General features: G+C 39.2%; 2 long non-coding RNA genes across 2 annotated transcripts; both read right to left on the reverse strand.

Moving 5' to 3' along the window:
• Nucleotides 1-1,904: 1,904 nt before the first annotated feature.
• Nucleotides 1,905-3,047, reverse strand: LOC148158685 (uncharacterized). Its single transcript, XR_015763054.1, has 2 exons — nucleotides 2,793-3,047; nucleotides 1,905-2,158 (listed from the first exon to the last, which is right to left on the reverse strand). It is a non-coding gene; the product is annotated as an uncharacterized LOC148158685 (long non-coding RNA).
• A 526-nt stretch (nucleotides 3,048-3,573) lies between these two features.
• On the reverse strand, nucleotides 3,574-13,547 carry LOC148158686 (uncharacterized). Its single transcript, XR_015763053.1, has 4 exons — nucleotides 10,530-13,547; nucleotides 6,803-6,872; nucleotides 6,448-6,519; nucleotides 3,574-3,871 (listed from the first exon to the last, which is right to left on the reverse strand). It is a non-coding gene; the product is annotated as an uncharacterized LOC148158686 (long non-coding RNA).
• Between the last annotated feature and the right edge of the window lie 462 nt (nucleotides 13,548-14,009).

Consider the following 14,009-nt stretch of genomic DNA (forward strand, 5'->3'; position numbering starts at 1 on the left):
TTAGATGTGACCAAACTGTACTTTTTGGCCTCTCTACAAAAGGCTATGCGAGGTGGAAAACCAACACTGCATTTAATTTTGACCAAGCCATCCGCATGGTGGCGGAAGCATCATGTTGAGAAGATGATTTTTCTTTTTAAAGATTTTCCTGGTCAAAGCTGATGGGACGATGGATGGACGCACAATTAAGCAATACTTTGTGTTGGTTGTATGAAAGTGGTTCTATAATACATTATAATTAGTAATTGTAAAGTGACAACATGTGAAGGATTAATGTGCTTTGAAAGGCACTTCAGTTGCATTGTCGGGATAAGCAAGAAGCATTCTTCTTTTTTTGGTTGTTTTTGCATTGATTTATTTATTTATTTATTTATTTATTTATTTTGAAAAAGAAGAGTGTCCGTACTGTTGGTCTTACACATCTCTGCTTTGTTTTCTTACTTAACTTCTTAGATGTTTGGCTGAGGTTATCAAATAATCTACTTCTCAGTCCAGTGCTCCTAAGAATAGATGTAAAGGGCATCATGGAGGAGCACAGTTGTGATGACGTGCTGGAGTGTTGGAAAGATAGGAGCTTCTTAAAGAGACAGAGGGCATTTTCAAGCCATCAAATTGCCATGTCACATTTAACATATACAGCATTTTTATAACAAATGAAGGTAACATAGTTACTTGACTGTGTTATAAAATGGCACTATTTGCCCGGAAAATTCAGATTTCCTCCCCCCCTCCCTTTTAAACAAGCTGTTTGTGTCACAATCTAAAAAGAAGCAACTTTTTTTTCCCCCCACTAAATGTTGTAATCCAAACGCATAATCCTAATTTTTAGTCCCTGTCAGAGCTTCTCATCTCTTTAAACCCACTCACATCGCCATCATAATACTGACTGTTCACAGAACTGAATGGTTCAAATGGGTTTAAGCTCCTGGGAAGAATTTATGACGCTGTACTTATAGTTTCAGACAGAAACAGTGTGGGAGAAGATAGAAACCTGATTACTGTCTGACCTGTGCATGCCCGTCCGATTGTAACAGAGTTATAAATGTCACTTTTAGAAAGTGACAGTCTGACATTTACAGAGACAATGACTGTGATTTTTGCATGATTTTTGCCCCCACACTGCTGATGCTAGAAAGCTGTGCTGGTTCAACTCGGAGCATCTGACAAGTGCAATTTGCCTTGTTGTCGTGATAAGATTCCCAAAGAAAGTATATTACATAAAAGTTGAGATTCAAATGCTTCGCAAAAGGAAATCCACTGCTGTGCACGTGTGGTCTTTTAAAGCAACCATTATTTGTCTGCAAGAGTCTTTAGCTGTTAATCTTGTCTTACTGCAGACCAATAAGAATATCCTGGATATTTACTTGATCCCCTTCAAAAAGGCTTATGTATCCATTCCCAAGTCACTCACAACATAATTTCTGCTCTGCGTCAGACTAACCTGACCCCTTGTCATCATTACTGTCTCTAATCATGTTTGGCTGCAACCGGCACTGTGTTGCAGTTTGGTTACACTCAGGCATTACTGCCAATCAGATGTCTGCTGTGAAATCACGGTTTTCCACAGCTCCAAAGATGTGCATTTAAACCCCAAAGGCTTTCCGATTAGACATACGTCACACTCCAACACAGATGCGCACACGCACACACACACGCACACACACACACACACACACACCTATACGGGTTTATATGTATTAGCAGGACAATTTTTTCAAACCAGTTTTTTGCAACATTAAACGGACACCCCTTTCCACTTATGCTAGAAAGACGTAGTAAGTTGTCAAAAATCTTGTTTGAGCTACACAACATAGATCTCACTTAAAAATTTAGATACACACATCAGAACTCAAAATATGAGAACCTGATGCAATGCTGTATTAAAAGGACAAAAGATAATGAGGTGCTTGGCTCCGCCCATGACACCAACAGTAATTATCAGGGCCAATTTTATTTATCAGGACCACAGCATACACATACAAAAAACATACAATTTATGTGCATTAAGAAGTCCAAACATGGAAATATGGACTATAACTGGTCCATATTTCTGTGCAGTGCATCTGTCATCCCATGAGATGTCTGAATCATCTAGGGAATCAGGAACATACTCCTCTTCTGATGATGTCACCTCACTTGAACTTTGTTCTGGACAGACCTGTTGATTAAAAACATATTTTGTATACATTGAAAGCATTTCAGCAAGAATATTTCGGTAACACTTTATTTGAAGGGGGGTGAATAAGACTGTCATGACACTGTCATAAACATGACAACACATGTCATGAACATGAATAAGCCTTCATGAATATTTATGACTGTTGTCATAAAGCGTCATTCGGTAAATTATGACACTTTTAATACAAAGTTGACATTATTCAAAATGTCTTTGTTATGACAACTTGACATCAACTAAGAAATCATTACTGTTTAAACTTACCTTTAATAACATGAAGATACCTAATTTTTAAAGTGTAATCAGTAATTCTTTGATAACAAATTTATATCAGTATATGAATACTGAATGATTGTTTCTAAAAAAAAATTAAAATAAACAATGTCTACCTAATGTATGAACCTGTCAAGTTGAGTATTACACAGGATCCATGTGTCTGTGTGCATCTAAATTTAACTTTCATTCTTTTCTACCTCTAATTTCAAAACTCAGTCTTCCACATTTCTACATCTTACATGATAAGTATTATACAAGACCTGTGTGTTTGAAGAGTACTTCATATTATTTTAGTGACTTTATATAAGAATCTAAGTTGGTTGTTGGAGAGCAAAATTACCTCAGGAGGGTTGGTTGAACAGGATCCGCATACATCCATGTCACCAACCTGACACAGTTCATCTTTGGAAATTTGAAATGTAAAGAACACTCAATAAATGTGAGTTTGTTGAAAATGTAGAAAACAGTCCTCCCTATTTCTGCACCTTACATTTTGAGTATTACACAGGACCTGTGTGTATGTGCGTTTCTAAGTGTAATTTTCTATCTTTTCTACTAGTAATGTCAAAACTCAGTTTTCCAAATTTCTGCAACTTACATGATCAGCATTACAAAAGACCTGTGTGTATGTGCCCTCCTAAATGTGACTTTCATTCTTCTTTACTTGTAATTTCAATACTCAGTCCTCCCTATTCCTGCACCTTACATTTTGAGTATTACACAGGACTTGTGTGTATGTGTGCTTCTAAAAGTAATTTTCATTCTTTTCTACCTGTAATTTCAAAACTCAGTTTTTGAAATTTCTGCAACATACCTGATGAGCATTACACAAGACCTTTTTGTATGCATGCTTCTCAATGTACCTTTCATTCTTCTGTACTAGTAATTTCAAAACTCAGTCCTCCTTATTCCTGCACCTTACATTTTGAGTATTACACAGGACTTGTGTGTATGTGCGCTTCTAAAAGTAATTTTCATTCTTTTCTACCTGTAATTTCAAAACTCAGTTTTTGAAATTTCTGCAACATACCTGATGAGCATTACACAAGACCTTTTTGTATGCATGCTTCTCAATGTACCTTTCATTCTTCTGTACTAGTAATTTCAAAACTCAGTCCTCCTTATTCCTGCACCTTACATTTTGAGTATTACACAGGACCTGTGTGTATGTGCGCTTCTAAATGTAGCTTTCATTCTTTTATATGTGTAATTTCAAACCTCAGTTCCCCCCTTTTATGCAGCTTACATATCAAGTGTTACACAAGACTTGTGTGTTTGAACAGTACTTAATATCATATCAAAAACTCTATTTTAGAAAATAAGTTGGTCGTTGGAGACCAAAATTACCTCATGAGGGTTGGTTGAACAGGATCTGCATGAATTCACGTCACCAACCTGACACGGTTCATCTTTGGAAATCTGAAATGTAAAGAACACTTACTGAATATGAGTTTGTTCCCAATTTAGAAAACAGTCCTCCCTATTCCTGCCCATTACATTTTGAGTATTACACAGGACCTGTGTGTATGAGCGCTTCTTTATGCAACTTTCATTCTTCTGTACTTGTAATTTCAAAACGTAGTCCTCCTTATTCTTTCCCCTTACATTTTGAGTATTACACAGGACCTGTGTGTATGAGCGCTTCTAAATGTAACTTTCATTCTTTTGTACATGTAATTTCAAAACTCAGTCCTCCCTTTTTATGTGGCTTACATATCAAGTATTACACAAGACCTGTGTGTTTGAACCGTACTTAACAGTCATCCCCAACCACAGGACCGCGGAGTAGTACGAGTCTGTGGACCAATTGGTACTGGGTCGCACAAGAAAAATATTTACATGTTACGTATTGTCTGAGTCTGGAGGATCCATTATTTTGAAAACCCTTTAACTGGATTCTCTCGGTTACGTCTTGTGCGGCAACATTGAGCCCACAATGAGTAAGAAAGCGATGTCTTTGGAAAGTTTCTTTGGAAAAGCGGAGAAAGACCACAGACAGGAGAGTGGATTTATCCTGAACCTGTAGGTGACTCCCATGTTCCAAGCCCACTCTGCATAATATGCACTGGCTTACTAATGAGGCAATGAAGCTTCAAACTGCTTTGCCATTACACACCAAGCACCCTCTGCATTGGGTGTCATCGTTTCCCAGGTGGGATCATCTCATTGCAGAGAAACAAGCTCAGGACTCCCATTAATTTATAGTTGTGAGTTAAAATTTTCATGAAAATAAATGTTCGTTTTTGTGGCATATTCAAATCTTATTTTGAAGGGATGTGTGAACGTTGCCAGAGCGACCAGAGTCTGAGAGCATTATGGCAGTTATCGAGACGAGAGACATAGAGCTTGTAAGTCTTAAGTCTGGTTCACACGGCATGATTTTAGGATTCAGACGATTTTCCAAACTTCTGTGACCACAGAGCTGATAAAAGTACAACAGGTTCGTGTGTCCAGCCACATAACAGGAGCAAATCTTGCCATGTGAGCAGGCTTTAGTACAAAATAATGTCACGTTAATTTAATGGATAGCTGAAAAGTTATCGGGTTTATCAACTGTGGTAGCAATTTTGCTCCAACTCCACTCCTCATCATTTCTATGGATATTCTTTGTACGAAATGCTGAATAAACATTCATGCCATTTCCACATATCTTCGATGTCCACCGGACTCATTTGTGCATGTCTGCTCAGCTCTTTGGGATTCCCCTCCATGAGCTACGTCACCGCGCTTTCTGATTGGCTACCTGTCAAGTTCAACAGGTTGAGTTCTAGCTCCCAATCAAGTAAAAACCCTACAAGTTGCTAGAATATGCCTGATTTTAGATCAGAGCAGTCCCGATGTTCCAACGACTGGATGCGATCATGCCACAGATGGCAGGATGAACAGTTACAATTATCGTGAGCAACGTTCTAAGATTGCTGTAAGGGGAAATTAAGGGTAAAAAAAGAACCCGAGCCTCAGAAAAATTGCCAAGTCTTGACCGGTCCGCGGTGATAAAAAGGTTGGGGACCACTGGTACTCAATATAATTTCAAAGACTTTATCTTAGAAAATAAGTTGGTCGTTGGAGACCAAAATTACCTCTGGAGGGTTGGTTGAAATCTGAAATGTAAAGAACACTCACTAAATGTGAGTTTGTTCCCAATGTAGAAAGCAGTCCTCCCTATTCCTGCAGCTTACATATTGAGTATTACACAGGACCTGTGTGTATGCGTGCTTCTCAATGTAACTTTCATTCTTCTGTACTTGTAATTTCAAAACTCAGTCCTCCCTATTCCTGCACATTACATTTTGAGTATTACACAGGACCTGTGTGTATGCATGCTTTTCAATGTAACTTTCATTCTGCTGTACTTGTAATTTCAAAACTCAGTCCTCCCTATTCCTGCACCTTACATTTTGAGTATTACACAGGACCTGTGTGTATGCATGCTTTTCAATGTAACTTTCATTCTGCTGTACTTGTAATTTCAAAACTCAGTCCTCCCTATTCCTGCACCTTACATTTTGAGTATTACACAGGACCTGTGTGTATGCGTGCTTCTCAATGTAACTTTCATTCATCTGTACTTGTAATTTCAAAACTCAGTCCTCCTTATTCCTGCACCTTACATTTTGAGTATTACACAGAACCTGTGTGTATGCGTGCTTCTCAATGTAACTTTCATTCTTCTATACTTGTAATTTCAAAAGCCAGTCCTCCACTTTTATGCAGCCAACATATGTAGGATTATACAACACATGTGTGTTTGAACAGTACTTCATATCATTTCAATTACTTTATTTTAGAGAAAAAGTTGGTCGTTAGAGACCAAAATGTGCACTTCTAAATGTAATTTTCATTCTTCTATACTTGTAATTTGAAAACTCAGTCCTCCCTTTTTATGCAACCAACAAATCTAGTACTACACAACACCTATGTGTTTGTACTCTACGTAATGTCATTTCAATTACTTTAATTTAGAGAATAAGTTGGTCATTGGAGACCAAAATTACCTCAGGAGGGTTGGTTGAACAGAATCCACATGCATCCATGTCACCAGCCTGACACAGTTCATCTTTGGAAATCTGAAATGTAAAGAACACTCACTAAATGTTTGTTCCCAATATAGAAAACAGTCCTCCCTATTCCTGCACCTTACATTTTGAGTATTACACAGAACCTGTGTGTATGCGTGCTTCTCAATGTAACTTTCATTCTTCTGTACTTGTAATTTCAAAACGCAGTCCTCCCTTTTTATGCAGCTAACATATCTAATATTACACAACACATGTGTGTTTGAACAATACTTAATATCATTTCAATTACTTTATTTTAGAGAGTAAGTTGGTCATTGGAGACCAAAATTACCTCTGGAGGGTTGGTTGAACAGGATCCGCATGCGTCCACATCACCAACCTGACAGTTCATCTTTGGAAATCTGAAATGAAGGGATGTACACTGAATGAGTCCATACTTCTCAATAGAAAAATGAAGTCCACCTACTGTATGTGCTTGTCCACTTCTTGTTTTCAACTATAATGAAACCCTGTACTACAACTTGACATATCCTTCAAATATGTCTTCAGTGCTACTTGAATGATTTTTGATAGTATTTTCACACTTATAAGCACCTTTCTTCTCCATGGCCAGTCAAAATCACCATAATTATAAGTGATTTCTTCCCCTGGACCAATATATTTGAGTGCAAATAAACAGATGAGGTCTTCCATCCACTCTTTTAACTTTCATTTTGCTGTTTGGGTTCATCTGATCATTTACCAGCCTCCCCAATCATCCATCCTCTCTGGCAACATCAACACTAAAATATTAAGTATGAAAATAAGAATAATTATACCATGCAAGGGAAAGGATTTTGCATATTTGATGTTTGCATGTCAGAAGGATATTCCTCTACCAACTAAAACTACTTTTACTGATGAAGCTGAAAATGTTTACATCACTGTATTTAGATGTAAAATAAAAACACAACAACCTTGAAACAGTCGCATACCAAAGCTTTTGTCCATTGAAGTTGAAATCAAACATAAGAACCTCGAGTGTATCATGGTAAACTTTCAGTCGGTTTTCTTGTTCCTTTCTATTTATGACTTCTCTGTACTCAATAAGGAAATCTGCTTTTTGAACACACCCCAACCTGTAGGTACACATAATAAGTAGGATAAACTTTAAACAATGCAGATATATCAAATAGTAGCAATTGAAATTAACATTTTTCAAAATCAGTTAATTGATCTAATTGGATGTCTTTCTGTGGTTACTTAAACATTTTTTGTCAACTGAATGCAACTCATTATTTTGTACTTGTAATTTCAAAACTCAGTCCTCCATATATTTGTTGAGGACAGTTACAAGTACCTGGGAATAACACAAGCAAATGGCAACCTCGATGAGGTCACAAGGAAAGGAGCCACAGTCAAATACCTCCAATGAATAAGGCAAGTCCTGAGAAGCCAGCTCAATGGCAAGAACAAGATCCATGCAATAAACACCTATGCCTTACCAGTAATCAGATACCCTGCTGGAATAATTAGCTGGCCAATGGAAGAGATAAAGGCCATGGATATTAAGACTTGGAAGCTACTAACCATGCATGGAGGGTTCCACCCCAAATCAAGCACCCTGAGACTGTACACAAGCCGTAAGGAAGGAGGCAGAGGACTAGCAAGTGTGAGAGCCACTGTCCAGGATGAAACATCCAAGATCCATAAATACATCAAGGACAAAGCCTCAACAGACGATGTGCTCAGCGAATGTCTCAGGCAATGGGGAACAGAGGACGAGGTGCTAGAGGTACCATCATGGGAGGACAAGCCCCTACATGGGATGTACCACCGACAAATAACTGAAGTGGCTGATATCAGGAAATCCTACCAATGGCTGGAAAAAGCTGGACTCAAGGACAGCACAGAGGCCCTCATCCTGGCTGCCCAGGAACAGGCCCTAAACACCAGAGCAATAGAGGCTCAGATCTACCACACCAGACAAGACCCAAGGTGTAGGTTGTGCAAGGAGGCCCCTGAGACAGTCCAGGACATAACAGCAGGGTGCAAGATGCTGGCAGGGAAAGCATACATGTAACGACATAACCAAGTGGCGAGCATAGTGTACAGAAACATCTGTGCAGAATATGGACTGGAAGCCCCAAGATCGAAGTGGGGAACACCCCCAAAGGTGGTGGAGAATGACCGAGCTAAGATCTTGCGGGACTTCCAGAACCAGATAGACAAGATGGTAATGGAGAACCAACCGGACATTGTGGTGGTGGATAAAGAACAGAGGAAAGTTGTTGTGGTGGATGTAGCAATACCAAGTGACTACAACATCAGGAAAAGGGAGCATGAGAAACTGGAGAAATACCAGGGCCTCAGAGAGGAACTGGAAAAGACCTGGAAGGTGAAGACCACAGTGGTGCCTGTGGTCATCGGGGCCCTCGGGGCAGTCACCCCCAAACTGGAGCAGTGGCTAAAACAGATCCCAGGAACAACATCAGACAGCTCAGTCCAGAAATGTCCAGTTCTAGGCACAGCCAAGATACTGCGCAGAACCCTCAAGCTCCCAGGTCTCTGGTAGAGGACCCAAGCTCAGAGGATGAAAGAGACCACCCACGGACGATGAGAAGGATATATATATATATATATATATATATATATATATATATATATATATATATATATATATATATATATATATATATATCCATGTTTTCATGGATATATGGATATATATATGGATATATGTGCCTTACCAGTAATCAGATACCCTGCCGGAATAATTAGCTGGCCAATGGAAGAGATAAAGACCACGGATGTTAAGACTTGGAAGCTACTAACCATGCATGGAGGGTTCCACCCCAAATCCAGCACCCTGAGACTGTACACAAGCCGTAAGGAAGGAGGCAGAGGACTAGTGAGTGTGAGAACCACTGTCCAGGATGAAACATCCAAGATCCATAAATACATCAGGGAAAAAGCCTCAACGGACGATGTGCTCAGCGAATGTCTCAGGCAATGGGGAACAGAGGACGAGGTGCTGGAGGAACCATCATGGGAGGACAGGCCCCTACATGGGATGTACCACCGACAAATAACTGAAGTGGCTGATATCAGGAAATCCTACCAATGGCTGGAAAAAGCTGGACTCAAGGACAGCACAGAGGCCCTCATCCTGGCTGCCCAGGAACAGGCCCTAAACACCAGGGCAATAGAGGCTCAGATCTACCACACCAGACAAGACCCAAGGTGTAGGTTGTGCAAGGAGGCCTCTGAGACAGTCCAGCACATAACAGCAGGGTGCAAGATGCTGGCAGGGAAAGCATACATGGAACGACATAACCAAGTGGCGGGCATAGTGTACAGAAACATCTGTTCAGACTGGAAGCCCCGAGATCGAAGTGTGGAACACCCCCAAAGGTGGTGGAGAATGACCGAGCTAAGATCCTGTGGGACTTCCAGATCCAGACAGACAAGATGGTAATGGCGAACCAACCGGACATTGTAGCGGTGGATAAAGAACAGAGGAAAGCCGTTGTGGTGGATGTAGCAATACCAAGTGACTACAACATCAGGAAAAAGGAGCATGAGAAACTGGAGAAATACCAGGGCCTCAGAGAGGAACTGGAAAAGACCTGGAAGGTGAAGACCACAGTGGTGCCAGTGGTCATCGGGGCCCTCGGGGCAGTCACCCCCAAACTGGAGCAGTGGCTAAAACAGATCCCAGGAACAACATCAGACATCTCAGTCCAGAAATGTGCAGTTCTAGGCACAGCCAAGATACTGCGCAGAACCCTCAAGCTCCCAGGCCTCTGGTAGAGGACCCAAGCTCAGAGGATGAAAGAGAGGGTGAGAAGGGAATTTTTTTTTTAAATTTTATATACATACGCTTCTATTGTATTTTGAGCAGTTGCTTGTCTCCTTCGGAATAAGAAAGATGTTCTGATTATAATGATCATCGATCATGATCTATGCTAATAATGTGCAGTATAAAAATAGTTTAAAAGTGAAAAAGTAAAACAAAAGAAAAAAAATGATCATTTAATAAACTCTGGAATCCTGTGCATAATATAGTCACAACTCACCTTTAAATGAATTGAGGTATTTTACATCAAATCCTTCATCTTCACCTAAGGAGCAATAACTGGAATCATGTTTGCTCTCTGAGACCTTGTTGTTGACATCTCCTGCAAAGATCAGAGAATACAACATGATACTGTACACCAAGGGTGTCAAACTCCAGGCCTCGAGGGCCAGGGTACTGCAACTTTTAGATGTTTGTCTGGTCTAAAACACCTTAAGTATATGACTGAATTAGCTTCTCAGTGCAATCAAGTTGATGACCACCCCATTTTATCCAGCCATGTGGCATCAGAAACACATCTAAAAGTTGCTGGACACCAGCCCTTAAGACCTTGAGTTTGACACCCCTGCTGTACACAATATGATTTGATGTTATTGTATGTGAAAATGTACTGAAGTACACAGTACTACATAATTGACTTTCTATTGACAGATTCTCAAAATCTTCAAATATTAAAACATTATCTTAATACTAATGATTATTACCTAGGATCATTTGTGCCTGTGAAATAATATCACTCACTGATATACAGAAAATGACCAAACACAGTTTTATCTAATTCTGGAGTGAGCCACCTTCCCTTTAAACTCTGGTACACTGACTAACATGGTTGGTAATTACTAGCTAAAATGCTGCAAATCAAATGCTTTGGTGTATCCAAGCATCAAGTAACCTACAACATTCAGCAAAATTACAAAACTATATGTACTTAAATGTCTTAAGAGATTCTGTATGAGTCTTACCTCTTTCTCCACGCAAAACAAATGAAACAAGTTCAATTAATACTAATGGCTTGCACCTGGACTTGACGGATTGTACCACGTTGACAGAGGAGGAGGGGTACAACAAAAGGATTATTCCATTTTGTTTCTGAAGCACACAAGGTCTGATTTTTTTCAGGAACAAGAAAATTTTGAGTAATATTTTGTAACTTTCATTCAATATTTCAAAGTTAAATAGTTTATCATACATTTTTCTTTAATTAAGAGGCAACAGTTAGATGGTATCTCCCACCAGCAATGTTGTCACTTCCTTTAATCATTTCTGTTCAATCAATTAATCATGTTTATTTGTATAGCACATTTCAGCAGCAGGGCAGTTCAAAACACTTTATATCATAAAAACAAAAACTGTTGTCTAATGGCAGACACAACACCTGCAGAAAAAGATTGGCTGATGTACCTGCCAATAGACAATTTAGACTACCTAGACAATCTGCATGTATGCAGAGTAGAGACATTGAGATAACGACAAAATATCAATCTTTAAATTTTTGTCTTAACAGTAACATAAATAATCATGATATTTTTGGCACTTTAAATATTTTTTAAATAAACGATTTTTATTTTTATATTTCTAATTCTGTATTACTCCATGACTGGTTATCCCTTCTTTCAAATTCAAAAATACTTCATTGATCCTTGGTCTTCACAGTATATTAGCAGTTCCCAAAGGTGTGCTTCTCTGTATCAAGAGGTCTGATCTATCTCCAGGTATTTGTTTGAGCCAGTCTTCCAGTTTAGGGGTCATTACCCCAAGGGTTTCAGTGACCACAAGCACTACTGTTGCTTTCACCTTCCACATTTTTTGTAATCTCCTAAGACCCAAACTCTCACATGGAGTGCATTATTAATTCATCTATGGGCTGATTGGGACCTAATGATTCCAAAAACAAAGAATTATTGTTTTACATGATATGTGGACAACATTTTTCTCAGAAAAATACTTATTCATTTTAAATCACCATGTTTAGCACCATGGTAAATATATGCAGTTGCTAACTTTTGTAAACTTACACAACAAAAGAAACACTGAACATCTTGAGTCTAACCTGTAATGTGTTATAATCTTCCACCACCACCAAGTCATAAAATAATGGCCTAACATGTGGACACCAGACCCCATCTAGAGCAAAATTTAGTATTGTGGACTAGACAGCCCAAAATAAGTCAACCACTCAAGTTCTAGGAGGATGATGGGGTTTTTTAGCCTTTGGTATTTCTCTAGTTTTTTTCTGTACCTTCTGTTCATTCAGGATAGCTACATCATAACAACTGCTTTGCTCTGCTGCTCAATGATCACCATGTTCAGTTGGTTTGCTTTTCCCATTTTGTCTTCCTGTATATGGAAGGCCCACAGGATCTTAGCTTGTTCGTTTTCTACCACTTTGTGTGGCATTTCCCATTTTAACGAGGTGTGTTCAAGGTTATATTCCCTTCAGATGTTTCTTCACACTATACTGGGTACTTGGTTGTGGCGGTTGTGGTTCTGTCATTGGACTTGCCTTACTATTTGTACAGTGGCTTTCTAAAGTATCCATAGCCCTTGAACTTGAATTTCCAGTTTTGTCACAACTGGAAATATATTTTCACAGAATTTTATGGGAAAGACAAACACAAAGTGGTATATACTTGTGAAGTAGAAACAAAACTAAACATGATTCATAACAGTTTTTACAAATAAAAGCTAAAAAGTGCGGTGTGCAAAAGTGTTCAGCCCCCTTTCCCTGAATGCAGCCAATTGCCTTCAGAAGTTGCCTGATGACTGCAAATGGTAAAAAAATTCAACTCCTCTATGACTGCCTCAAAAGTTGGCTAAGAGAATATTGGGGAACAAACAGCATCATGAAGTCCACGGAACACACCAGACAGGTCAGGGATAAAGTTGTGGAGAAGCTTAAAGCAGGCTTAGGCCATCTCACAGAGTACTGTTCCACGAATCATCTGGAAATGGAAAGAGCAAATCACACAGCTGTGAACCTACCAAGAAAAGGCCATCCACCTAAACTTACAGGCTGAACAAGAAGAGCACTGATCAGAGATACAGCCAAGAGGTTCATGGTGGCTCTGGATGAAATGCAGAGATATTTCTGAAATGCAGTATAGTATAACTATTAGTCATGCACTGCAAAAATGTGGTTTTATGGAAGAGTGGCAATAGAAAAGCCATTGTATAAAGAAAACTATAAGAAGTCCCATTTGCAGTTTGCCAGAAGCCATATTGGGATACAGCAAAAACGATAAGACAAGAGCAAAATTTAACTTTCTGGGAAAAATGCAGAGCACTATTTGTAGTGGAGAACAAACACTGCACATAACTCTGAACACACCTTCCCCACTGACAAAAATGGTGGTGGCAGCATCATGCTCTGAGGGTGCTTCTTTTCTTCAGGGACAGGGAAGATTGTTAGAGTTGATTGTAAGATGGATTGAGCCAAATACAGGGAAATCTTGGAAGAAAACCTGAACACTCCTGAACCTGGAGTCTGCAAAAGACTTGAGGCTGGGGCAGAGGTTCACCTTCCAGCAGGACAATTACCCTAAACATAAAGCCAGATCTACAATGGAATGGTATAAATAAAAACATATTTCTGTGTTAGAATGGCAAAGTCAAAGTCTAGACATAAACTCAGTGGAGAATCTTTGGCAAGATCTGAAAACTGCTGTCAAGTCAATTTTATTTGTATAGCACATTTCAGCTG

The sequence above is a fragment of the Poecilia mexicana genome, unplaced genomic scaffold, assembly GCF_051168715.1.
Source record: "Poecilia mexicana isolate PSO_F unplaced genomic scaffold, ASM5116871v1 scaffold_6, whole genome shotgun sequence".
NCBI classification, from domain to species: Eukaryota; Metazoa; Chordata; class Actinopteri; order Cyprinodontiformes; family Poeciliidae; genus Poecilia; species Poecilia mexicana.